A 26,857-nucleotide genomic window follows, 5' to 3' on the forward strand; every position below is an offset into this window, starting at 1 on the left:
TCCTTCATAAGAAATCACTGTCAGTGAGTTGCATTGACAGTGAAGTCCTGTTTGGGGATGATTTCTTCAAGTTGGTGCACCCATAGAGTTGGTATATATAAGTTTGGGGGGGTTCAGACAGACTTGCACCTCCTGCAAAGAACACCTAAAAAGTGTTTCTTCAGTCATTCTTTCAGGGAATGCAGTTTGGGGATTCCACTCCTCATTGGATTAAACTTTGTCCACTCATAGTAGAAGCAGTCAGAGCTATATTACCATTTCAATCATCATGTTTGTAAAACTTCTATGGTATCTAGTTATAATTTGTGTGGGTTTGAAAGTTTCCACATACATGTTATCAGGAGAATATTCTTAGACAATCGTAAGCATTTAACTGAAATGACCACACATTTACCTGCTAATACCGTTCTTCACCTGTGGCTGAACTTCGTGTTTTCGGAGTAGGTTTGGGTAAAATTACACTCTAGTTGCACTGCTTTTTCAAGTCTGTGGTAGCTTAGACTGCCCTTAAAATTGTGAAGCACAATGATGTAGTTATTCCTTATTGTTTTTCCCCTCTAAGTATTTCTCCCTGCCTACCAACCAACAAACTTCACCCTGTTGAACTCAAACCCATTTATTCCCTAGCAGTTTGAAAATATCTAGATCTGCTGAGGTGATAACTGCTCTGATGGCCATTATCCAGGCAGACTTTAGTGAGTTTATGCTCTTGCCAGTATCCAGCAATGAGAACATTTGTGTACATCCTTATCTCCATCCCCTGGGCAGGGGAGAACAGGCTACCTACATCACTATGGGGAGTCACAACACCATCCCCTTGGGAGTACACAGAATTGTGCACTCTTTATTGAGGGCTACCACCAGGCAGTGACTTGGTGACTTTAATGAGCTGAAAGGTCATTCCCAGGATATCTGTTGCAATACTGCCCCTACTCTGAGGGATTGTGGCAATGTGTGTCCTAATCCACCCCACCCCACCCACTCCTAGAATGGGGATGCCCACCCTCTGTTGTCAGTGCCATAAAGTATTTGAGTCCATACAGATCTTGGGTCGCCTGGATTATAGTCAAGGCTTTATCCTGCTATGACATGGTGCTGTTTGCACTATACCTAGCCTTTCATTCACCACAGCTTTTGATTGTCTTTGATGTCTGACAGTGGGAACCAAAACCCTGCCACCCCCAACCTGTCACCTCAGATAAAATTTCCTTTATGGGGTGAGAGACTACATTGCTTTTTGTGTGTCATAACTCTCCAAAATATTAGCTCATTTAATTGATTTTCTTCATAACTGCAATAAAATAATTGCCACTGGTTAATTTGTATTTTATCACATTTTAATAGCGCAATTAACTTCTGAAATGTTTTCACTTCACTGTCTTCAACACGCAAAAGTTGTTGCTCTCACATAATATCAAAGTCCACCAAAGCCCTCCACACATAGTCAAAAAAAAAAAACCTTGAGGACTCTGCACTGTTCTGTTTAATGCATGTAGTGTAAGAAACATGTATGATTGCTTTGAGGCTTGGATCATGGCACACGAGTGTATATTATTAGCATTATTGAGGAATGGCTTAGGCCCAATGACAATATACCACAATCATATCTCTTTACAATGGTCACCATAGCGAAATGACTGGGAATGGCATATGGAGTACTACTGCATGTGAACAGGGGATGCTATGCCTGCTGGTGCTGACCCTGAGGAACTAGCTAATACAAATTCAAACTGCTTGGTTTGCCAGTGCCTGATTCCTGGACATTTTAAACTTTCTGTTGGTCTGGTTTACAGACCACTGCCTTTCTCATGCACCAGCACATCCACTCTCATAAATACTATAACACCATTATTTCGTGTTATCACTGGAATCTTTAACATCCACTGGCATTGCAGTGCTGTTGTTCCATATTGTGATACTTTAATTTTTTCCAAGTCAAATTATTTTATCACCTATAAGGCCTAATCCTTTAAGATGCAGGCAGATTATTGATTTAAACAATTGACCCCCCCATCTTAGAAAGAACTGTACAGTTACTACTAGACTTTTTCAGCTATGATGCATATTCCCTGAAATGTATGTCAGTGCATTTCACAAAGCAACCATAAACACATTTTGCAAGTCATGGTGTGCAAACCAAGTATTAAAGAGGTGATATTTCTCCCACTGCCAGTGCATAAGAGCACCAAATGCCCAACTTCAAACATTTACTTGAACTTAAACGTTTACAAGTGAACCAGCATGTATAAGTATGACTAGTGTTGTATATTTCTTAAGCAACTAGCTATCATGTTCATCCCATCTGCCAGTTATCTAACACTGATGAGTGCTGCTAAAGGTCACTGGATTTTACAACTGCTCTTGAGTGATTGCTTAATATCTTGTTACTTTTAAAGGACATCTGCTGTTCAGTTAGACAAGGGAGAATGTAAAGCTAAACTGCATAACACTCATCTGCTATAATTTCATCATAATGATTTACTTTTTGTAATCGAACGTTGCTTAGTCTTGCTGCTCTTAGATTTGCCAATGTTCTCTAAAATTTCAGAAATGTTTAAGGGTCCATACATTATTAAATAACTAAACTAATGCTCTACAAAGATTCCTTTATCAATATTTGGGGACTGGTACTTGAAAACATTATATTTTGAAAAATAAGAAAGTACTCATCTTTCTTACTCTCTGCTGTGATTGTTATAGCACATGACTATGATTTTTAATGTTTAAGGTAGTATGCAGACACACACATGCACACGCACTTGTAAAAACTAATGAAAGCTCCTGAAGTTAAGTCTTGACTAAATGTGCTAGCTGACAAAAACAGGTCCAGGTGGCAGGTACATTCAGAAAATGAATATGGAAATGGTTCATTTTTGCAAAACTGGTAAGATAAAATACAATTGGAGTGACATGTGTCTGTAATAACACTTTAGTGTGACATAAAATTAAAGCTCACCCCAAATAACCATCTAAAACTTGTTATACAAATCTGTTGAAATAAATGGGTGTAGCCAGGCATACATGGAGTAAGCTACAGAGTATGAATGAATTATCTGGTTAATATTTTGCCCAGCATAAGGCCACCAAATTCCCACCAACAAACACATGCATGAAATTAAAAAGGGAGCCATCAAAGAATATAATCCTACCCAGTGTAACTTTAAGTTAAAACTTCTAAGGTAATGCATTTGGGGAATATGCTTTTGTCCTGCACATTTAATTATTATTTTTTTAATTGTACCATAAGTAAAAAGACATTTATAGTGGGCATGAGGTTGGAAGTATAATTCTCAACTGTCCCTGATTTTTCCTAATATTTTTTCTGCTTCCTTTGTAAAATATTTTAATTTCCAGTAAACTAGTAAAGAATAGTAAAGTCATTCAGTAATGCCAGACATTTGAATTGTATTCCTCTTATTGTTTAGAAAATGCATGCTGGTACAAAATACATTGTCCTGTTATTAACTTTGCATGAGAATTAGACTAATATTTAAATATTGTCCCTGATTTTTGAAGTGTGTCCTCCAATTATTTTTGACTTTACCCTAATATTTCAGCAGAGAGGATAAGAGCACAGTTGTAAGGGATAAGTGGCATAGGAAAGTATTTTGACATCAGAAAGGTCTAGGCTGCTCCTTTGGTTGGGTTTGAGAGTGGTGGAGGCAGGAGCAGCAGTTTAGATGTTGACATATGATTCCATATACCCTGCCTACACTACTGTACTGGGCAACATACCTCTCAACCTCTTAGCACAAGAAGTCTGGAGGAAGTCTAAAATAATGGGGGAGGCGGGGCAAGGGACCCAAAATAGGACAGATTTTAAATATTGCTCTTAAAAACTTAGTAAATTGCTTGAATAATAGGTTTTGCATCAACGTGCATTTTCTGAATGACGTGAAGTCCGAAACTCAAATAGGGGTCATTATTTCGTCACTTCAGTCACGAGTGATTTAGCAGAAAGCTATAAATTTTACAAAGAACAGATTAAAATATGAGGCAAAATTCTGGACATTCTGCGAAAATCTGGACAGTTGAGAGGTATACAGTGAGTATACTAGGAATTAAATAGTTTCCACAGCAGTAACTCAAAACTCACTGATTCGGAGTGCTTTTTTCAAGCTAAATCAATTAGACACTTTTTCACTACATTTCCTGAAGAAAGGATAAACGCAAATGTTCAGTCTTCTATACTGAACGCAACGTTTCATTTCTCGACGGTGGCAAGTTAACAATAATAAATAGTGTGAAAGTATGTTGGGCGGGGGTGCTGGGCATACCTGTCAACTGTCCAGTTTTCGCAGAATGTCCAGATTTTTGCCTCATGGTTTTGGTCTGTTTCTCATACAATTGGGAGTTTCTGGAAAACAGCTGATGATTGAAGTCACTAAATAATGGTATACTTTTGAGTATCCGACTTCACATCCTTAAAACAATGGTAACACTCATATTGTTCTAGCAACTTTTTAAGTTTATAATCGCAAAATGTAGAAGCTGTCCCTACTTTTGGCCCTTTTCCCTCACATTATTCTAGGCTTTTGTCCATATTTCTTGCAGTAAGATGTTGACAGGTATGTTGCTGGAGTTTATTCTACACGAAACACAAATTTCGCACAAAAGTCTCTTCCCTGTTTTCTGATTGTAGTGAAGGGTACTCGATGTATAGGAGACCCAGGCAGTGCCGTATATTTTTATGCTGACTCATCTCTAGTGCTATTTCCTTTTATTCTGGACGGGACATTAGATGGACAATTGTGTTGCTTGGTGAGCAATCGGATGTAAAGCCTTCATCGCCTATTCACATCTTTGAAATCCATATCCATATTTCAGAATCCCCCGCTTGGGCCGGAATCGATTCACTGCCTCGTCCATATAGTCTGCATTTCCAGCACCTTGTTCAGATTAGCCCACATCCAATAGGTTTGTCCGCAAAAGCAGGCCTCAGCAAACAACTTCATCTGGCCAAAGTCCATCTCAGCTTTGGAAAAGTAAATGTCAGGCACTAGCAGGCAGTGTCTCTGATCAGTTCAAGGTTGCCAGAAAAAGAAACAAGCCCTTACAACTTTTCCCATTCAAGGTGAGTTAAGTACATTTATTGATCCCAGAAACACACATCATTATAATCAGATATTACTTCCTCGCAGATCAGAAGTTCGTAGGGAGGTTCTTATCATCTAATCCGATTTGGCTGAATTGAAATGTTACATAGAGAGGGAATATATCCAAACTGATTGTTTTTTTTATCGTACAAAGTAATAACGATGATGTTGATAACATTATCATTAATAATATTTTAACAAAAGTCAGAGAAATCAGTGCTGGACCAAACATTTCATTTACTATTAGTTACACAATAACCGAATGCATTTAGAAGATATCATAATGTGCTAAAATATTTGCTGTCTCTCTGGGGTTTCCAGTCACCCATACCCACAAATAATCACGTTTTATTTCCTGTCTCTTGACTGATGCAAATCTAAAATAAAATGCTTAGCTGAAAATGACAAAAGAAGGGCGGTGCAAGGATGTCATTCTACTGGCACACATTTTGGTCACCCTAAATGGTACTTTACAAGTTTTTGCTGGAAGTCTTTTGTTGAAGATTGCATTTCTATGCAGTTTAGTGTAGTGGTATTACTTCAGTCACAACTAAGCACCCGGATCGTACTGCTTTTAGGATAATAACCTCTGCTTCCGTGCAACGCTGTATTATGTGTATTAATTTTACTCCTAACGATGATTGCAAACTTAACAAATACTGACAAACTTTTTTTTTTTTACCAGCAAAGGCTATAAGTCATATGTTTAAAAGGTATATGCTATATTAACAGGAAATAAGGAAGAACAGTCTTAGACTTAGTCCCTTACCTGAGGTGGCTGGTGTTGGATGGGCTGGGCTTTCCAAATCAAGGTCTTGCCTTACTCACAGAAATATTTTAATCTGCTTTCCCGAACAAGGTGAGCAGTGACTTGGTCCCACTGGCTGGTTGTGCCCTTTAGCACTGATGCGGTAATAGGCAGGGCTGCTGCCACATTCATCCGGGTTGGGAAATATCCCATCCCCCTCTATATTTTTACCCTGATATGATCTGCACATCTGACTTTAACCTCTTGGCTCTCCATGCATATAGACTTATTGCAGCACTAAACATTACTGCCGTGTCCTTGGTAAATGTTAATATATTTTTTAATTAGTGCATGGCATTATTAGATATAAAATAGCTGGTAGCACAGCCCACATCGCTTAAGGCATATCTACATCCATATCTATTTCTATATCTATAGAGAAGGGCGTGCGTAACTTTCTCTAACCGATTCCGCACCTTACATGCTCTTGATTCTGCGATGCTTGTGCTTGAGTTAGTGTACCTGGTGAAAGTCCAATTAAAGAAGTTTTACTTTTGTGTAGTCTGCAAATTATCAGTTTTCCATGAATGAATAATTCGCAAAAGGGTTAAATAAAATACTTTCTGCGTGCAACGAAGTCCTTTTCCACCCTCCTGTGTCCTATAATTGTTAACTTGGTAGTTGTCCAAAATCACAGTTTTTCAGAAAAAAGAGGAATTTTCCAGCTATGAAAGCTTGGAGAAAACGGGAAAATAGATAAAAGTATACTCCGGTGTGTTTCCTGCGTAGGACAGTTGTTGTTTTGACATAACTAGAATTCCATATGGATAAAATACAGTTAATTCAGAAATAATTTCTCTCTCTTTCTCCTTGATACAGTATCACAAGAAGGCAATACTGAAAGTTACGTTTAAAAACAACAACATACAATGGATTTTGAATCGGCAGAGATTAATATTTATTGCATTTACATAACTTTCATTGTATTCACCCCTGGTGGATCTGACCACCAGAGTATATTTCAATTTGTGATGTCCTTTCTAGTTGTCAGAAAAATCGACTCTTCACACCAATTAACAAACACGCAAATAGAAAAAAAAATACTATCAAGTTCAGCTGAAGTTGCACTGCAACGTTTCTCTCTTTTTGTATCCCTTGCTTTCTTAGAAACTTATGATGCATTATTACTACCTGTATCTCCTGACCAGCTAAACACAGCCACTTTTTTCACTAACTCCTAATATTGTCCCAAAATCTTTATTATTCTGGATTTTGTGCTTTCGTCTTTGCATCTGGACAACATTTCAAGCTCAATTTTCAACCTTAATTCCTTGCAAAAACCCGCCTTTTCCCATTCCATTTTCTCTCACTTAATGCATTCAGTTTATAACTAGTCTTTATAGTAACACCCTTTAAGTCATTACGTCATTATCTATATTACTTCTCTAAATCACTGTTTTGTTTTTCTATAAGGTTTCCCAAAATGAACACAATATTTTATAAATCATATTGCCATCGATTTACAATATCAGCACTTCCAAGGATCACCTTCTTCTTTTCTGTACTATATCGTAAAACATCTTTTTATCTTGTTTCATGAAATTTACATTTTATAGTTGCAATTATATTCTTTTTTTATAGACCAATTAGATATGATAATGATTCTTGTAATTTATTCGGATCATCTTTAGATCTCATATGTATCATAATAGGTTCATAGGTTCATAGGTTCATACTAGGCTATCTGCCCTAGGGCATTTATAAGCCTAGCCAGAGTGTGTTTGGCTTTCGCCACCCATTTTAAATGAATTTTGCTATGCCCTTTTTCGAGGTTAGTATACTGTGCCTCTGTCTAACAGTGACACAGAAGTGATACCCGGGGTAAACCTACTATCTCCCATCCACTCATCAAGATTCCTCTTGAAGAGAGTCAATGAGGGACTCTGCCTAACCTGGACTGGGATTTTATTCCAGAGTGAAGGGAGCCTCTGGGTTATGAATCTGTCTCTCCAGCATGTCCTATTTATTTCAGTGCTGAGGTTCAAGTCTCTCGGGCCGTAGCTCGATGGGATTTGGATTTTCTGAGGTGCAGCATGTCCATTAATTCCGGGTTGGACATGGCTTTATACGTCAGGCACAGATCGCCTCTGAGCAGGCGGTATGCCACTGAGTAGAGCTGGAGTTTCTTTAATCGGGCAGCATATGGCATCTGTTTGAGCCCTTTGATCCTCTTGGTGAGGTACTTTTGGGGTCTTTCCAGTTGCTGCAGGTGTCTGGTAAGGTACATCCCAAAAGGGGCATTGTACTCAATTATGGGCCTGATGAGGGATGAGTAAAGAGGCATGATGACCTCCCCTGATCTAGATGTGAATCCCTTCATGATTAGATGGGCTATATAAAATGTTTTTCTAACCACTTTGGCCACGTGGTTGTCAAATGAGAGATTGTTATCAACTTGGGTCCCCAGGTCCCTAATTACTTCTTCTGTACTTAATGGATTACCACCTATGTGGTAATTTGTGGGCACTTTGTTTTTGCCAAAGGGGATGACTATACACTTTTTGGCGTTTAGCTTGAGGCTATGGCTCTGGCACCAGTTGCATGTTTCTATGAGGCCCTTTTGTAGGATGCTTGTGTCGGCTGGAGAGTCGATTATGGTGCCCAGTTTGCAGTCATCTGTGAACTTGGTCAGCCACAGTCCTTCCGTGTTAGCCTGTACCTCTGAGAAATATATACCGAACAAGAGAGGTCCCAGGACTGAGCCTTGTGGGACACCACTTGTAACTGGTTTGGAGTCTGACATGGCTCCAGCAATTCTAACCATGTGGGTTCTGTCCTTGAGCCAGTTTGCAACCCATCTAGTGACATAGGGGTTTATATTTAAGCTGGTGAGCTTATCTATAATGCCCGAGTGGGGTATTGTATTGAAGGCTTTTGCAAGGTCCAGGTAGGCTGTGTGGACCACCTTCCCCTCGTCAATGGCCTTGGTGACTGTTTCAAAGAAATCAACCAGGTTTAAGAGGCAGGATCTGCCCTTAACAAAGCTGAACTGGGTAGGATCCAGTGTCTGTAGGTCCCCAATATCTTTATTTATGAGGTCCATGATGATCCTTTCAATAGCTTTGCAGACCAAGCTAGTCAGCTTATGGGGCGATAGTTTCCAGGATCCGTTGAGGCATCACCTTTGTGGGGAGGGACCACTGTTGCTGTACGCCACTCTTTGGGTACATATCCTGTAGTAAGGCTGAGATTAAACAGTAGTTTTATGTTTGGGTTTAGTTCTTCTTGGAGTTCATGTAGGATGCAGCCCGGGACACCATCTGGTCCCATTGATGCTGTGTTTTTTGCTTTGGAGAGGGCGGCTCTTACCTGAGCATCTGAGATGTCAGGGGGGCAGCACTCTGCTGGGATAGATATTTGCCCTTTTGGTGGGGAAGGGGGGGAGAAGTTTGCGCTGAACCTGTCAGCTAGGATGTTGGCAATGTCTGTGGGTTCAGTGTATTTTTGTCATTTTGGACTAATTCTGAGCATATCTGGGAATTCCCACCCAGGTTCCTAACATAACTAAAGAAAGCCTTGTGATTATCCTTAGTGTCCTGTGCAATTTTTCTCTCGAAGCTGGCCTTAGATGATTTTATGAGTGCCCGTAGTTTTTTGCTAATACTGATCAGAGATGCCTTCCCTTTTTTGGATTTTGCTCTATCATGTAGTAGCTTCCTCCTTCTATTGTATAGTTTGTTTATGGCTGGGGTCCACCAGACAGGATGCCTAACTTTGGAGGATTGGGTTTTGGTTTTATTTGGGATTGCATGATCCATGCATTCCTGAAGGTGTTCATAGAATGCGTTTATAAAGGATTCTGCGGTCTGGGCTGTATTTTCCACAGGCCCGGGGGCTTTGAAGGATTCCACCTCGGTTTTGAGGAGTGTGAAATTTGCTTTAGAGAAGTTTTTCACTGTGGTTTTCTGGGCAGGGGCTGGGGTCGGGATGTGAATATCTAGTGAGATTAGTTTATGGTCTGATCTTACCAGTGAGGGATACACTTCTGGTCTGGAGCATAGAGTCCCCATGTTGGTGATGATCAGGTCCAGTATGTTTTCCCCTCTTGTGGGAGTGGCAACAAGTTGTTCCATACCATTTGAGTTTATAAATTCTAGGAACCTTCAGGCTAGGGTGTTGGAGCTAGAGTAATGCTCCCAGTCTATGTTAGGGTAGTTGAAGTCGCCCAATATAATGGTGTTTGGAGAGACCTTCATATTTTCCAGTGTTCTCAAGAAGGCCAAGTGGGGTTCCTGGGTTTGGGAGGGTGGTCTGTAGCAGGCTATAAACTGGAAGGCAGTTTTACCCACTGTTAGTTGCACATGGATAGTCTCTGATGCTTCGTGCTGTGCCACCAACCTGGAGGTGTGGGTATCTTTGACGAATATTGATACTCCCCCTTCTTTTGTGGTTCGGTCCAAGTTTTGGGGGCCGAAAAACATGGTATGAGGTATAACCTGGTAGTGCTGGGGTGTTCTTGGGAGCCTTGAACCAGGTTTCTGTTACTGCACAGATATCGATGTTCTCCATGCTAAGGAGAGTTTCGAGTGCGTGCATCTTGAGGTTTAGAATTCTGGCATTGAGTAGCATTACCCTTAGTTTCTTATCCCTTGTGATACCTATGGAGGTGGGTTTGTCTTTTGAGCCTTGCCTAAAAAAGGCACTATGGGGGTGGCAAGAGCCTTTGCTAATATCCGAAAGCCCAGGGGTGACAGGTGCAAGCCATCCCTAGCGAAGCATCATGGCTTGTAGAGCATGTCATCCCAGGCAGACAGGCATTGGATCCCCTTTGAATGACACCAATACTTAAGCCAATTGTTGAAATTGATCATCTTGTCTTCATATTGTGGCATCATTCTTGGTGAGGGTAAGATGCTAGTCAAGGTCAGGGTCATACCGGCCTGAGCTACATGCTCAGAGAGCTCCTCTATGTCTCTTTTCATGTAGTCCAGGGAGGTATGTCTCAGGTCATTCACACCAGCATGGACAATGACTGAGTCATATTTGTACTTGCCTTGGAGTGACCTGAGTGCTTGTGTTATGTGGCGGATCCTAGCGCCCGACAGGCAGCTCACAGTGACCTTCTCCTTGTTCAGCCTGGTGAGCGGGACGTCAGTGTGCCTGACGATAGAGTCACCTATTACAAGTGTATCAGGTGTGTTGTTTAGCCTTAAGGGCTGTGACTGTTTAGCACACTGGCTTTGTGAGCTATGTGTTGCACATGTTTTGTTTTGGGGTAGCGGTTGCTTGGGTGTCTGCTTTGGAGGTCTCTGCTGCTTAGGCAGATTTTTATTTAGAGCCTCCGAGTATGTTTTTGTGTGTTTATGTGTTTGGTTTGCTGTTTTGGTAGGTCTATGTGAGACTGGAATTGTAGTGAATGTGGTTTCCTTCTCCTCCTGACTGGTTATGCCAGTACTGAGTTGAGAGAGCTTAGCCTCCAGTTTGGCTATATGGTTGCATCTCTCACATGTGTTGGAATTTGTTGGGAGAAGGAGAGGGTTGTCTGTGTACATGAGGCAGTTGTAACATTGCCTCAAGATTCCCAGATTCACCAGCTGGACCGGAGAGGAGATTGACAACTGACCTTTGGACATGCTAGAATAGTATTGGGAATTCCTTTATAATTGAAAAAAGGGCCAGTGGGGAACAAAGTACTCAAGGGGAGTTTGTGATAGTGTAGTGCTTTTAATTTTTTAGTGCTGACTTATATAATTGCTTTAGTGAGCAAGTGCCAGGCTTTAGAGTGGGAATAGGGTGTTTATTATGAGAACTAGATCAGTTCTAAGGGAAAAAGTGAAGAGCAGACTTTGTGGAGCTGAGAATGGTTTAAACCCAATTAAGCGGCGCTGCCCGATGCTGCGCTATACGTAAAATTGTGCAAAGCCACGCTAAAGCGGGTTTTATACAGGGGGACTTGAAAGAGCTAGAAATTGGCCCAAAATGGCCAATAGACTACCAGATTCTTGTGCTGGGAACACTCCTCCAGGGATAGATAGGCTGATCCAAGCTCCCCACTGCCACTGGTGAACAAAGAAGCCTCCCTTTATCCAAAAAAGGAAATGGGCAACACAGGAACTTTCCAAAAGTCCAGAATACAGCAAAGCCTGTATTTGGACTACTCTAGGTCAGGAAAGACAGGAAACAAGGAAATTTCTTTTTCTTTTTTGCAACAAACAGCAGGAAAATGCAATAAATATGTAACACAGGCTAGCACACTTGAGTGTGTAGCCTCAACAGGTAAATGCAACAAACAGGGCAAACTTTAAAAGTGCAGGTGCAAAAACAACTTTAAACAGTTTAAAACAGTTCAAGAAGAAGAAATACTTGCAGTTTAGCTAGATCGGACAGTCGCCCAGGTAGTAGCAGGAAAAAAAAACACTTTTATCAGGTTAGCAGTCGCTCTTTTAGCCTCTCTGCTGCTAGCACCACTCTGCAGGACCACAAGGAGCTTGGCTGAGTAGTAACAAGCACACAAACCGCACCAAAGTGGGTTTTATACAGGGGGACATGAAAGAGCTAGAAATTGGCCCAAAACGGCCAATAGACTACCAGATTCTTGTGCTGGGAACACTCCTCCAGGGATAGATAGGCTGCTCTAAGCTCCCCACTGCCACTGGTGAACAAAGAAGCCTCCCTTTATCCAAGAAAGGAAATTGTCAACACAGGAACTTTCCAAAAGTCCAGAATACAGCAAAGCCTGCATTTGGACTACTCTAGGTCAGGAAAGATGGGAAACAAGGATATTTTTTTTCTTTTTTGCAACAAACAGGAGAAAAATGCAATAAATATGTAACACAGGCTAGCGCACTTGAGTGTGTAGCCTCAACAGGTAAATGCAACAAACAGGACAAACTTTAAATTACAAGCGCAAAAGCGCGCTAAAGCTGGCTTTAAAGCAGGGGGTTAGAAAGAGATTGGAAATGGCTCAAAACGGCCAATAAGCTACAGGTCACTGGGCTGGAACCACTCCTCAAGGGACAGATAGGCTGCTCAGAGCTCCCCACTCTCACTGGTGAACAAAGAAGCTTCCTCCTATCCAAATAAGGATATGGGCAACATAGGAACTATGACACAGCCCAGAGATCAGCAATACCTGAAGACTGGACTATTCTAGTTCAGTACAGGCGGGAAACAAGGATTTTTTTTTTTTTACAAAGTAGCAGAAATTAGGTACAGAAAAACAGTAAATGCTTTAATTCGGCTAGCACACTTGAGTGTGTAGCCTACCAGTTAAACGAATCAAAAATAAACTTTAAAAGTGCAAAAAAACTCAGAAATACAGGCAGGAATGCAATAAAACAACTTTGCAGAGCTTATTTAGTTAAAGAAACAGAGAAGTCTATATATATACAGAAAAGCAGCTAAAACACACAAACACTTCAGATGCAGTGCAACCTAGAGCACTTGAGTTGTAGCAATATTAAGGCAATTACAGTTATAATAAATGCTCTGAAATATACTCTATATTTCCAAAATGTTTGACAAGCACAGTCAGAACACAAGCTAGCCAAGTTAAAGAGAGGCTTCAGCTAGAAACAATAGCCTACAGCCAGTAGCACTAGAGAAAGCCACAAACACATAAAGATTTGTAAAGATACAGAATGCTTTTAACTGTAGACAAATCAGTTACTTGTGCAGATTAGTTAATATAAATAAAATACACTCGAAGACTAAAAAGCAGACAATAAAAGTGCTATATATTAATTGTTAAAAACAATAATCTGTATAAATAATTGAAAAAAAAGAAGATACTTATATATCTCAGCTAACAGCTACAGTCAACAACTCTTATCCACTCTGCTCAGTGTGTATAGACAGAAACCCTATCAAAGTTAGGGCTTAAATACCAGAAGAACAACTTTTTTTTTACAAGAACACAAAAGAACCAGCCCCCACTCAGCAGACTGTTAACACAAGCTAGCCAAGTTAAAGAGAGGCTTCAGCTAGAAACAATAGCCTACAGCCAGTAGCACTAGAGAAAGCCACAAACAGATAAAGATTTGTAAAGATACAGAATGCTTTTAACTGCAGACAAATCAGTTACTTGTGCAGATTAGTTAATAGCAATAAAATATACTCGAAGACTAAAAAGCAGACAATAAAAGTGCTATATATTAATTGTTAAAAACAATAATCTGTATAAATAATCGAAAAAAACAGGATACTTATATATCTCAGCTAACAGCTGCGGTCAACAACTCTTGTCCACTCTGCTCAGTGTGTATAGACAGAAACCCTATCAAAGTCAGGGCTTAAATACCAGAAGAACAACTTTTTTTTTTACAAGAACACAAAAGAACCAGCCCCCACGCAGCAGACTATTAACACAATATAGCCAAGTTAAAGAGATGCTTCAGCTAGAAACAATAGCCTACAGCCAGTAGCACTAGAGAAAGCCACAAACAGATACAGATTTGTAAAGATACAGAATGCTTTTAACTGCAGACAAATCAGTTACTTGTGCAGATAAGTTAATAGCAATAAAATACACTCGAAGACTAAAAAGCAGACAATAAAAGTGCTATACATTAATTGTTAAAAACAATAATCTGTATAAATAATTGAAAAAAAAACAGGATACTTATATATCTCAGCTAACAGCTGCTGTCAACAACTCTTATCCACTCTGCTCAGTGTGTATAGACAGAAACCCTATCAAAGTTAGGGCTTAAATACCAGAAGAACAACTTTTTTTTACAAGAACACAAAAGAACCAGCCCCCACTCAGCAGACTATTAACACAAGCTAGCCAAGTTAAAGAGAGGCTTCAGCTAGAAACAATAGCCTACAGCCAGTAGCACTAGAGAAAGCCACAAACAGATAAAGATTTGTAAAGATACAGAATGCTTTTAACTGCAGACAAATCAGTTACTTGTGCAGATTAGTTAATAGCAATAAAATACACTCGAAGACTAAAAAGCAGACAATAAAAGTGCTATATATTAATTGTTAAAAACAATAATCTGTATAAATAATCGAAAATAAACAGGATACTTACATATCTCAGCTAACAGCTGCGGTCAACAGCTCTTATCCACTCTGCTCAGTGTGCATATAATCTTTATATAATGCTCATATTTAATCAGGGGTATCATTCATTGCTTTGGTTGCTCAGAATTTTGAATGCATATACTATCGGCATGCTTAACAAATTATCAGAAGTTCAACAAATGCCGATAACTTGTTGCCTGCGAATATTGTGCAGCAGGGACTGGATTTTAGCCTTTTCCCCACTGTAGTGTGATCTCAGAGTTAGAGTTAGTATGTGTAACTAGCAGGAGATATGGAGGGGCACAGCCCCCACATGGTGAGTAGAGGAGGCACACCCCCATACATAAACCATGTTTAAAGATTTTTAGGGTGTGTGATTTTCAGTTTTTTTATTTTTACATATTGGAGTTGATCTTTTGGGGGTTGATCATTTGATTGGTGGAATGATAGGAATCCTTAATCAGTGTAGCTTGGTTGGATAGTGATGTCCATTGTGATCAAAACTAAAACCTTGGGATACTCCCCTGTTTCGAGTTTATACATTATCTGCTATAAACCTAACATGCCAAGTTGTCATCTATCCAATTTAAAATCTGATCTGATTAGGACTTACATAAGTTGAATATCCATTTTTTATTTACTAAAATGCTGTGCATAAAATCAAGATCTGTTTATTTACCTGTCTATCCATGTTTAAATGGATTCCTGCTGGGAAGGTCTGTACTGCAATCACTCAGGATGTATTTGGATACTATCACCGACTTTCATTTTAAGTTTTCCATCTCTGTTGTAATAACCTAAACAAGCATCACTCCTTTCTTTCAGATAGTCCAGTAAACATTTGGCTCTTCTGTTGTCTGTCCATGTTCTTTCACTGTTTCCTTTATAAACAGAGAGTATAACTACATTCTTCTATTCCTTATGTACTAGCTTTTAACAAAATAATTAAGTAAAGTTATTTATGATGATCATAAGTTTGATATCCTGTCCTCCATTGTTTACTTTCTAATAATGGTATACTTTGGCAGGGGTAACATCTTTTTCTGTAGTGTTTATACTATGAAATGGTTCTCAAATTTTTTGTTAATGCATCTACGATCAATGGACCATCCTCTGTTTTATTTTCATTAGTTATGCACTTTACTGTGCAAGCTGTTTTCTTCTATTTTCTTGTAAAATTAAAGAAGACTTTACCTGTGTTTTTCTGTATTAGCTATGTTCTCCTTTTTTCCTTTCACCATAACTTCTTTCAGATTATTACTCATATCAAGATAATTTTAACTGACATCTGTTATTCCTTTTCTTAGCTGTAGCATTTTATACAGTTTATTTACATTTATTTGTAATAGCTGTAAATTTGCTAATTATTTTCCTATTGTGTGCATATTTTTTCAGAGTTTCTTATCTGTGGACCAGAGGGATGAAGCCCTGACTGTGAGCCAAGCAACTGGGGTTTGACTAACAGCTCCTGCAGTGGAAGAACTAAACATGGCAGGTGTAGAGTGAAGGGGCATTGAATACCTGCCTCTCCTGGTGAATGGTGAGAGTTGTTCACAGTTACGGCACACTGGGAAGTGCAATTTCCCCAATGGAGACTGGAGAAACTACAGTTCATGTTTCAAGAGGAGGGCCAAAGCTGCTTGTAGGAAGAAGTGAAAGGATGCCCTCTGTGGTCAGTCCATTGTATATCCTTCCATAGCACTTCACCAAGTGTATGTGGGGATAATGCCATAAAAATTTCAAACCACATCTGGTGACTGTCAGAATGCTGGCCCCTCCTGGTCAACTATCACACTGGTGATGGAGAACAAATGGATCAATTGACCAGGCGGACTGATGATCAGCAATTAATTGGGGCAAAGAGAGCAAACAAAAAAAAAAAAAAAGAGGAACTTCCTTACCATTATTACTTCATGATATTTCTTTCTTGTCTGGTAGCAGCAACTCCTTCTAACAAACTCATTCCATGTTTGTTCTGTGTAGTCTAATTGTTTTCCACATTTCTTCAAACAACCACCTTAATAGATGTTTACATTAGTATATTAAAAATACATCCCGCATGAATGATGCCACATCTGATGACTCAACATCAGCCTACTAAAATTTTCTCAGTAGAAATGGGAAAGAGTAAAGGTTAGCCAGTACTTGGGTGACACAACTATGCAAGCAGCAAAGGTATTAGGATCAAAAGGATCAAGGGCATCTGCACGTGGGCATTTACCTCTAACCTGATGAAAAGTGAACTCGAAAAAAACATATTAATGGGTAGCCAAACAACTGCATTGATAAGATCATGTGGATACCGAAAGAGGATGAGTTAAAAATGCATCTGCAACCAAGACAGAAACAGCTGAAATGAAAAAGAAAAACACCCCATGAACATTATCTGAGCTCATGTGGTATATTCTGAGGCTATGAAAGTAGTTCTATCTACTAATAAGTATTACAAAATGATGTCTACAAGTCAGACAGCCATGTCTTAAAGGTAAAGTTATCGCTGGATGCCATCACTGTGAAAGACAGTGTAATGTTCTGACATATATGTAGTAATATCACAAAGGAATAACTTAAAGCACTCATTTGTATCCCCGGCTGCACCCAGCTGTCAACCAGACTCCATGTTATAAATGTTATATGTGAACAACAGAGACAAATATCCTTATGAGAATTTATTATTAGCTATATTTTTTCAGAATGGTAATATCCCCAAAAACTAAGTATTTTTGAGATAATATGTTGATATTATAATGTTTTGATCAGCCAAAGAAGGTATGACAAAAAATAAAAATGAAGAAACTTGCTGATTAGTTGTACATATTCCCAAAAATAAACCATTCAATACAATGTTCTGAAAGATTTTTATGGACTGGATCCTTCAGAAACTTAATTCCAACCAATTATTTTTGATTACATTCTTCTTCTCCTCCTTTTAGCTTTTCCTATTAGGGAGTCATCACAGCAAAACAAGGGTCATCAGGGGAGTTTTACAGTGTCAAGTTGTCAGCCTGGTGCCCAGCCTTCCACAGAAAGGACACACACCTAGGGCCAATTTAGAGTGTCCACTCCACCTACTGCATGTCTTTGGAATGTGGGGGGAAACTGGAGTGCCTGGAGAAAAGCTATGTGACCGCAGGGAGGACATACAGACTCCCCAGCTGAGAATTGAACTAGATAACCTCTTGCTGTGAGGTGGCAACATTAACTGCTGCACCACTGCAGCCAACCATTGTTTTTAATGACATTAACTGCATTAAATGAAGGTAGTGGGGGAGGCTGTTATTGTAAGACAAGAGCAATTTGGTCTAAAATAGTATTTAAAATACAGCCGATGTTAGATATTATTATGTCTCTTATTTGTAGATTTGCACAAATCAAGATATCTTAACAACTTAGGTGCCCACGCCTGACCCAAGTCTTAAACAATCATTTTTCAGATGCCAAGAAATATAAGATAGAGGTGGATTTCATCCAGGTTATATTTATGGTTGGACATGGTCTTGAGAGTCATGGCTGATTCCTAAAAAGTATGACATAAGAATAGGAAATTGCCTATGTATGACAAGATATCTAATCAAATCATGGCAGCTGAAATCTCTTGCATTTATGTCTGCTTTTATATTGATCTATTTAAGGCAAAAAGAGATAGAAAAGTGTGCAAATAAAATGTGAACAACATCTTTCCATTTTAGCTATGATAAATTTATATCCAACAGTACTCAAGTGTCTTGAGGACCAACTTCTCCTAAAAATAAATGAATACATCTCTGTGTCATTGCACATCAGCCCTACTAAAGTCCATTCAATGATAATCTTAAATGTATAGTAATCTAGAATGCCCTTGAAATTAGGTAGATGAGTAAGGAAACAACTACAGAAGAACATACTATTACTATTTAAGCATATTATTTAACTAGAGTAGAGAGAAGAAGAGAGAATGTGAATAAAAGTAAGACAAGAAAAGAAAAGAAAAAAAGAAAAGAATAAATACATCTCCTTGAACCTAGCCTGACATTGTGTGTTTGTGAATTTTGAGAATAAATTCTTCTATCTATGTATAAAAAAAAAACAAAACTGCACATACAAGAGTTGTGTCTTAATGGTATACTTCTCATTTTAATAAATATATGGGTGATACAAGATGCCTACATGGCATATGGAAATTGGATTTCATGTAGCCATCTAGTTCACAAGCATAGTGCCTTCAACTATAAGCCCATAAAAGTCATAAACCAAACATAATCTCTTAGCAGTTCATACTGATTACATAAACAGGCCCTAATAAGCACCAGAATAATCATCATTGGCTTTGAACCTGCGATGTCAGATGATAAGATTAAGGCTTGCCAGTGGTCTATTATAATGTTTTCAGCTGGTCACATTGCAAACTGATTGAAGAATAGAGTTTCAGATAAAAAATTACTGCAGTGAGCTATCAGGTGAGATTAGGAGGATGGATATGTTTATTAATATAAGTCCATATATGTGACTTTTTACATGTTTAATCCTTGAATCTATGTTTCCCTTTTTCAACACCTGTCCAACATGTACCATCTCTGTCTTAATTAATAGATACCTTTTCTCATCCTCAACGATTTCCCATAATGTTTAGTCTGCATATGTCTGTATCATCATGCATTTTCTTTAACTATCATATGGTTATTTACCATTATACCCTATTGATTTATATAAGACAATATCTGTTTACCTCATTAAAACCTTCCTGCGTTTTTGACTTTGCTTCCTCTCTCTCTCTCTCCCTTTCTCAGTATATTTTCCTCCAGTGCAGCTTTTGTGTACTTGCTGTAGCTCTTCTAGCCCCATATTTCCCTCCTTTGCCTGCAATTCCTTTTTTGTATGTCAGAATAATTCCTGATCTGTCACTTCATTCCTTGACTTGCTGTCAGCGCATTGTTTTTCACTGCTTGGATCCAGCTTTACTTATCAACCCTCTTCTGTTTCTCTCTTTGCATTGATAACCTTAATGTATATTGATGCCATAGACCTATTGTTGATTTAAGGAGCTTCTAATTGAAATGTTAGCAGTCAAAAGACAGGATTAAAATTAGTAGGTAAAATCATGGAAACTACTGAAAACAATAAACACTAAACATTTCAGAAGGTAATAATGATGCTTAAGTAAGAGAAAAAAAAATAAAAAATGACATTTGTAAATGTACTAATTTTGGTGATCAAAACCTTCTACACTGAGCATGTAGGAGGACTACATGCCCATAGCATGTCCATATTTTTATATTCGTACTCAGGTAACAAACAGAATGGGGAAACTAATTATCCTGTGGGAAACTAATTATTCTGCTCATTTGCAATGCCATCTATTCCATTTCCTAATGTACCCTTGGAGTTTGACTACAACAGTAATGGGTGTAGAAGGGTTCCCCCAGTAAACTGGAAAGTTAGTTGAGTTTGGACTAGGAATGAGATCCTTTGGAAATGCCATGTAGAGTTTATTCACCTGAACATAGGTACATTTAAATTAATGATTCTAAATTGATGTTCTAATCTACATAAATACAGTGCCGTCAAACATCATTTAAATCAACTTGCCTGCATAAGTTATTTGTCCAGTACTGAAGTATGCACAAAAAGAATCTGCATGATATTTGAAATAGAAATTTGTTACCTTACAATTCCCTTATGTCATATTTTGGTCACTTGACTGTTGGTCATTAGTCTAGTCACCAAGGTTGCCATAGTTTTCTAACAAAGTTTACATTTTTGGACACTAACATTGAGTAATGTGCTGCCCAAATCACCTACCCTGGTTTGAACGTTGCAAGCTGGTTGTCTGTTTTCTTACTAATATTGTCAGTTATGTATTTGTTATTTTAGTCAGTGCAGTAGCTATCTGAAACATTTCAGCTTTAGTCATCATTTTGCTCTAAAAGACTTCTGTTTTTTAACTGTCAGTGTTCTACATGGAAACCTTCTAAGAGTGGAGGAGCAGGCCAATGCATCAAGTACATATTTTTCAGTATGTTAATAAAAACTTTGACCACTGTCATTAACTCCACTTTTCTGCATATCAGACTTAGTGTTTTTTCTGCTTCCTTCTATTCATTTTACTGTTTCTCCCTTGTATGGATACTTCTGCTCTTTTGTTTGTCAATGGCTACTAATCTCAGATCATCTCATAGCCATCCTTCCATATTTGGCTGATTGGATTCCAGGTCACAGCATCAGGATTTACATCTATTCACTTTTTTACTTCTAAGCAGAACTGCTGAAGTCAGGATGGCCATAGACACTTAACTTTACACTACTAACTTGGCATCCAGTGAAGCACTGCATATCATCTTGAATTTACTAGAATTAATTGCATGTCATAAATTCATGGGTTTAGTTAAACAGCTCAAGGTCTATTGCACATGGAAAAGATTGTTGCCCCCATGTTGGAAGTTATGGATGCTCACATGCCATTCATTTTCTTCTTGAAAGTATCAATTGTTAGGCTAAGATTTATTGAGAGGGGGAGTTTATTGCATAGGCATGGAAATCTTTAAAGTCTGAAGTGGTCACATTGCATAGTACAGAGATTGTGTACTGCTGTGTTCAGAATAACAGAACTATCCCAAGCAAAGGGTTTCAAATAATTAATAGTCCTTTACTGTTCTGTAAATCAGGCACAGAGTTCTATTAAAATGTGATAACATACAAGAAAGATAAAGTCTTTGGCTGTAAGACAAGCCTTGAAAGCATTTGAGTTTCTTTTGAGGAATAGGTACATTCAGATGGTGTGTCAGTAGGTTACAGAACATGGTGCAGTATTTTATAATGAGTCTCATACTAGCTGTTTACAGGAGGACAATTGCCTCCTTGGTGTTGCTGTCAACCCTACAGAGAATGTGCTTTGCAGATGGGAGTGACTATATGAGTTTCAAATGAAAGGTTATCTTATACGAGGGTTCCAGGACCTTTTAGTATTTTGTCAACTCCTAGTTCTTGCTCATCAGCAGCATATTAAGCTGTTTTCTCTGCATTTTGTGACACAGATAAAGTAAAAGGTATTTTCTATTGCACCTTTAAGTGTCATTTGAAGGGAGGTGGTGCCAAAGGGATTAAAGACAATATTCCCAAGTTTGCAGACATCTGTATTGTTGCTGAATCAGAAAATGGGATCAGATTTGGTATCTGAGAAAAAGGTAACACAGAACTGAGTGTTAGGAGACTCCACTGGTGACAGGACATAGTAAGGGGAGGTGTCCTTTTGCTCTTACCTGTGTCTGGCCGAATACATTTCATGATGATTATGTCCAGCACCACCTTACACAATGTTCTTTTAAAGCTAAGTGGATTGTAATTATTGTGATCTTAGGACGGGCTTTCCTATTGGGCCAGGACCAAAACAGTCTGCTTCTAGATATTGTGATGTAGAAATATATACTATTCTATTAAGACAAATTATGGTTTCCTGTATCTTGTCATGGAAGTGATGTTCCTTTCCTTACTGAGAGCAAGGCTGTCTAGTTTGTATCTAATTTCTGGTATGATTATGTCGTATTTAGGAGGCATAGATGGGATTCCCATTTATAGTCTGAAATTTGCCAGCCCTATATGCTAGTGTGTTAGCTGTATCTGCTGACTGTTACAATGACTCAGTTTTGTTCTAGCATGTTACATTTTTGTTTCTTCCCCTTCATTTTTCTGATGTCATTGTAGAATGTATTTTTATTGTCACCCAGTTTGTTGGCAAGCTTTACCTCAGGTGAACTTTTGCTTTTTTGTTTTACTGAGTTCTTTTTGGTTGGAGTTGACCTTGGATGTGCCGTGTTTGGTTTGATACATTTTGAAAGCTTCATGCACTCCTTTCTTTTGGTTAAACATATAGCTGATATTGTAACTCTGCCAATTATAGTTATTCCAAAATTTCTACTATATGTGTGCTCCATGGTGATGAATTCAGCTGTAAAGTTATTTCAAGTGATATACAGGGCTGTGAATGATTCATCAACAGGTTTTAAGGAGGTGGGTCCTAATATATGGTCCCAAGTGATGAAAGGTACATTTTCAGGTCATCATAACTGCAATCTGAGAAATCCTTAAAGATTGTATGCATTTTTTTCATCTGGTCTGTTGTACATGAACAACATCATGACGTATTCAGAGCAAAAAGGTGATCGGGCAATGTTTAGCCTAGCACAGCTGGTGAGGATGTTTATCAGGATAGTATCTGATATCTTACCCCTTGCTGGCATTTTTATGAGCTTTTCAATGTTGTCAATGTTTGTTAAGTCTATTAGTTTTTCTGACTGGTTATTAAATAAGGCACAGTTTTCCTAGTCACTGAAGGGAATATTGTGCATATCAGGAAAGGTAGAAATGGCAGAGATATGGTGGCTGGTCATGCTGCAGCAATAACCAGCAAGCAGACACATTTATCATTGGCCAGCCATGTCAGGTGACTAGTGGTACTCAAGGCAGCCCAATATGAGTGGAAGGAAGTGAAATCAAAAGAGTTTTGTGGATGGAGAGATTAAAGGACAAACTGCAAATGTTGACATTTAGAAAACTAAGCCAGGTTCAGCTATAGGAATGGGTATATGTACTGAAGTTCATTATATTACAAACAACATAGCTGTAGAATAAGTAAGAATGAATGTTTTAAATACCTGTATGAGGGAGGTCTGTATATGCAGAAGCCCAGTTTTATTCAGTCTGTATATCTGCAAGCAAAAGATACAGGCACACCTAGTGTTTTGGTTGTTAATTGTTGTGACTGCTTTATATAAATTATTTTCTATTACTTTATGACTACCATTTGGAAATGCCATTGCACATATTTTATCCTGTTTCTGACCTACCTTTATATTATTTTTTGACGTATTCACCTTACCATTACTGCAAAACTTTTATTTATCGCCACTCATTTTTATATAATATGCTGCACAATCTTTTATTTGCCTTTCTGAAAACAAAAAGACATTAATAATAACTGTATATGTGAACCTGTAAGGATAAACTTATCAGAAAGAAATAAAATGTTTAATCTGTGTTCATTGATATGGGAAGCTTCTTATTTCTGAAGTTATATCAATTCTGTAGAGAAAGATTCCACTTTAGTATGAGGAGACAATAATGTCTTTCATCATTCTTTTTTCTTTGAAATAACAAAGAAGCTTTTTTGTGTTAATATTTATGAATCATATATGTTGGAAAATAAATATTATAGCAATAACCCACGCCTGGGTGTGGGTAATGCTAAATTTACCCACGGTTGGCAAATTGGTTGGTAAATTTAGCATTACCCACAAAGAAGTTATATTATGCTAACATATACATTATTTAAAAAAAAAGAAACTTTTCTTAAATAAAAATATAATAATATAATATGCTGTTTACTGCCCTTCCCTTCCGCAGATATCATGCATGCGCGGCATCAGCTGGGCATGAGCGGTGGCAGCAAGCAAACGAAGCAAGATCTCCGTTAAATTTTTCTTTAAATGTTAAATGAGTTTAACATGGCGAAACAGTTTTAAATAATAAGCGGACATCTCCTTGCTTACATTTAAAACTTCTCGCATTGTTAATATTAAACTTTAAAATAGCGGATTATAAAAAAAAAAAAGCAACGGAGATCTTGCTTTCTCTAAATTATGTTTTATGTTAACATATGTTAATTAATAAATTAATTTAACATAAACATAACCTTTAAAAGCTGTCAACGCTGTGTATTTTTTTTTTTAATATTAAACCCATTTATTATAAACATTTAACGATGTATTGAAAGTAAAAAAAAGTCAAAAAATCGGAACCGGCGGACCTTTTCCCGATGGGCCTAACGGTTACAACTTTTATCCGGCCACGCTGGCGTTTTTTTTGTCGTGGAATTAGTGATATTAACTATATTGTAATTGAAAAAATGCTATGAAGGCACCGAGTGAGTAGCAGTGTATTCTGTGTAATCAGATTCTTTTTAATTTATTTTGAATGTATAAACATCTTCAATCATGCTTTTAGTTTTACCCAAAATGAGCATGTACTAAAAAGAAGAAATTAACGTTTTCGTGTATTTAAAGATACAGTGACATAATAATTTGGATATGATTTATAATCAGAGTCTAATTAAAATACGAAACATAAACTATTAATTGTATGTCTAGGACTATCGTGGTTTGGTGCTAAAATCATTTCGACAAATTAAATCAGGATAAATGAACTGACTTGTTGACTATAAAATGTAATCTGATACAATCAACAAAATTCTTATAAAACATTATTAGTACCAAATCAGTATCAGGTTCTTCATGATCTGTCATTACATTCATTTTTATGTTCCATCCCATGTTTGGCAATATTTTTTCATTAAAGTCAGATATTCTTTGAAGAGGCATCACATCTGATCACATAGAATATCATATCATAAGTCTATATAAATCTAGAGGAAGAGGAGTGATTGCATTTATATACTATCCATCATTTACCTTTTGTTATGGATGTATAACCTCAGAGGTAGCAAACATACCTCTCAACTGCCCAGAATTTTACAGAATGTCTAGATTTTTCCTCATATTTTTAGTCACTTTCTTATAAAATTTGTGGTTTTCTGGCAAATCATTGAAGAATGAAGTCACTAAATAATGACAGACATTTGACTTTCACACTTCTCATCCTTCAGAAAGTGCATTCTAATGTAAAACTCATTATTCTAAAAACTTTCTAAGTTTATAAAAGCAATATTTAAAAATTGTCCCTATTTTTGGGCATTTACCCCCCAGTATTTTTGGCTTTGCTCATATTTCTTGCACTAAGAGGTTGAGGGGTATAATCATGCACAAGTAGTGGATATGTGATGGGGGCTGCACACTTAACTATTTTGCTAATTACAGAATCCGCATAGGGTAGGTGTTTGATGAGTTTTCCTAGAAGTATGAGAACATGCTATCAATGCATTGAGTCATGAGATAGTCTGTGTATTTGATGAGTGAATTTCATTGAAGTGAGCCCTAATGAGTGGTCCTTGGCTGAGACGAGGTAGACCATATTATTTCTGGCTTGTATTCCAGTGTGGAAGACTATTTCTGTAAAAGTATTAAGCATATGCAGTAATTTATAGGTTCTTACCAAGCTTATGGCCAAAAGTACCACCAAGAAGCCCAGTCATATCATATCGTACCATATCATATCATATCATATCATATCATACTGGTGGGAAACTGACAATGTCCCCTGATCAAGTTTCTCCACATTTCCCAGATGAAAAATTTGTGATCAACAATCCAGCCATCCAAGCTGTTTTTCAAAGGTTGCCAGGGGAGTACTCTACTTGTTAGGTAAGGTCAGCCTGTTCCTAATATCGAGGATATATTGGGTTATGTATCTTCCAGAAATGCAGGATATGTGGAGTTATATATCTATCATCTGATGTTGTTGATGTGGCAGAACAGGTTTAGGTCTGCAGAACAGGTGTTTGCTTTACATGTGGTTCTCTGTAGGTGAAGAAGTTTAAATAATTCTTGGTCATTCATGTTAGGATAAGCAGACATTGCCCTTCAGGATTCTGTATGGCACTGAATAGAGGAATATAGCTTTAAATGTTGAGGTCTCTCAAACTGCTTTAGGTGCCTAGTGAATTGCATGCTGAAGCCTGCATTATATTCAATGATGGGCCTAATAAGTGGTGAATAAAGTGGGACTGTAATGTTTTTTTTGTCCATGAGGAGATACGCTTAACTGTGGTAGTCAAAGGGGAGTATGCTATCAATGTATATGCCAAGTTCTTGATGAATGTGTCAAATTTAAGTGGCATGTTATCTGTACTCTGTTATTGCTTATATTTCCGTATTTTTTGGTTCTATGTTTTGTATTTTACCTGAGCTGAGCCTGCAATTGGTCAACACTGATCAGTGCACTACCTTGGTAAACAAATATAAATAAATACATAAATAAATATGGAAGCAGTAGTGATGCAGCATTTACAAAGGAGACTGTGGTGCATTTATTGGTGTTGTGGGAAAGCCCATGATTA

The 26,857-nt window shown here is 38.0% G+C and overlaps 1 protein-coding gene across 1 annotated transcript in view; it reads right to left on the reverse strand.

The window, feature by feature from the left end:
* The window catches only part of CKMT1A (creatine kinase, mitochondrial 1A), a 176,005-nt gene extending 170,116 nt beyond the window's left edge, over window positions 1-5,889 (reverse strand). Inside the window, exon 1 of the mRNA XM_044077728.1 lies at window positions 5,866-5,889. The gene's annotated coding sequence lies outside the window, so the exon portion shown is untranslated. The remainder of the gene's footprint in view (window positions 1-5,865) is intronic.
* Window positions 5,890-26,857: the final 20,968 nt, after the last annotated feature.

Source organism: Protopterus annectens, chromosome 7.part0 (genome assembly GCF_019279795.1).
Source record: "Protopterus annectens isolate FY-2018-M chromosome 7.part0, PAN1.0, whole genome shotgun sequence".
NCBI classification, from domain to species: Eukaryota; Metazoa; Chordata; order Ceratodontiformes; family Protopteridae; genus Protopterus; species Protopterus annectens.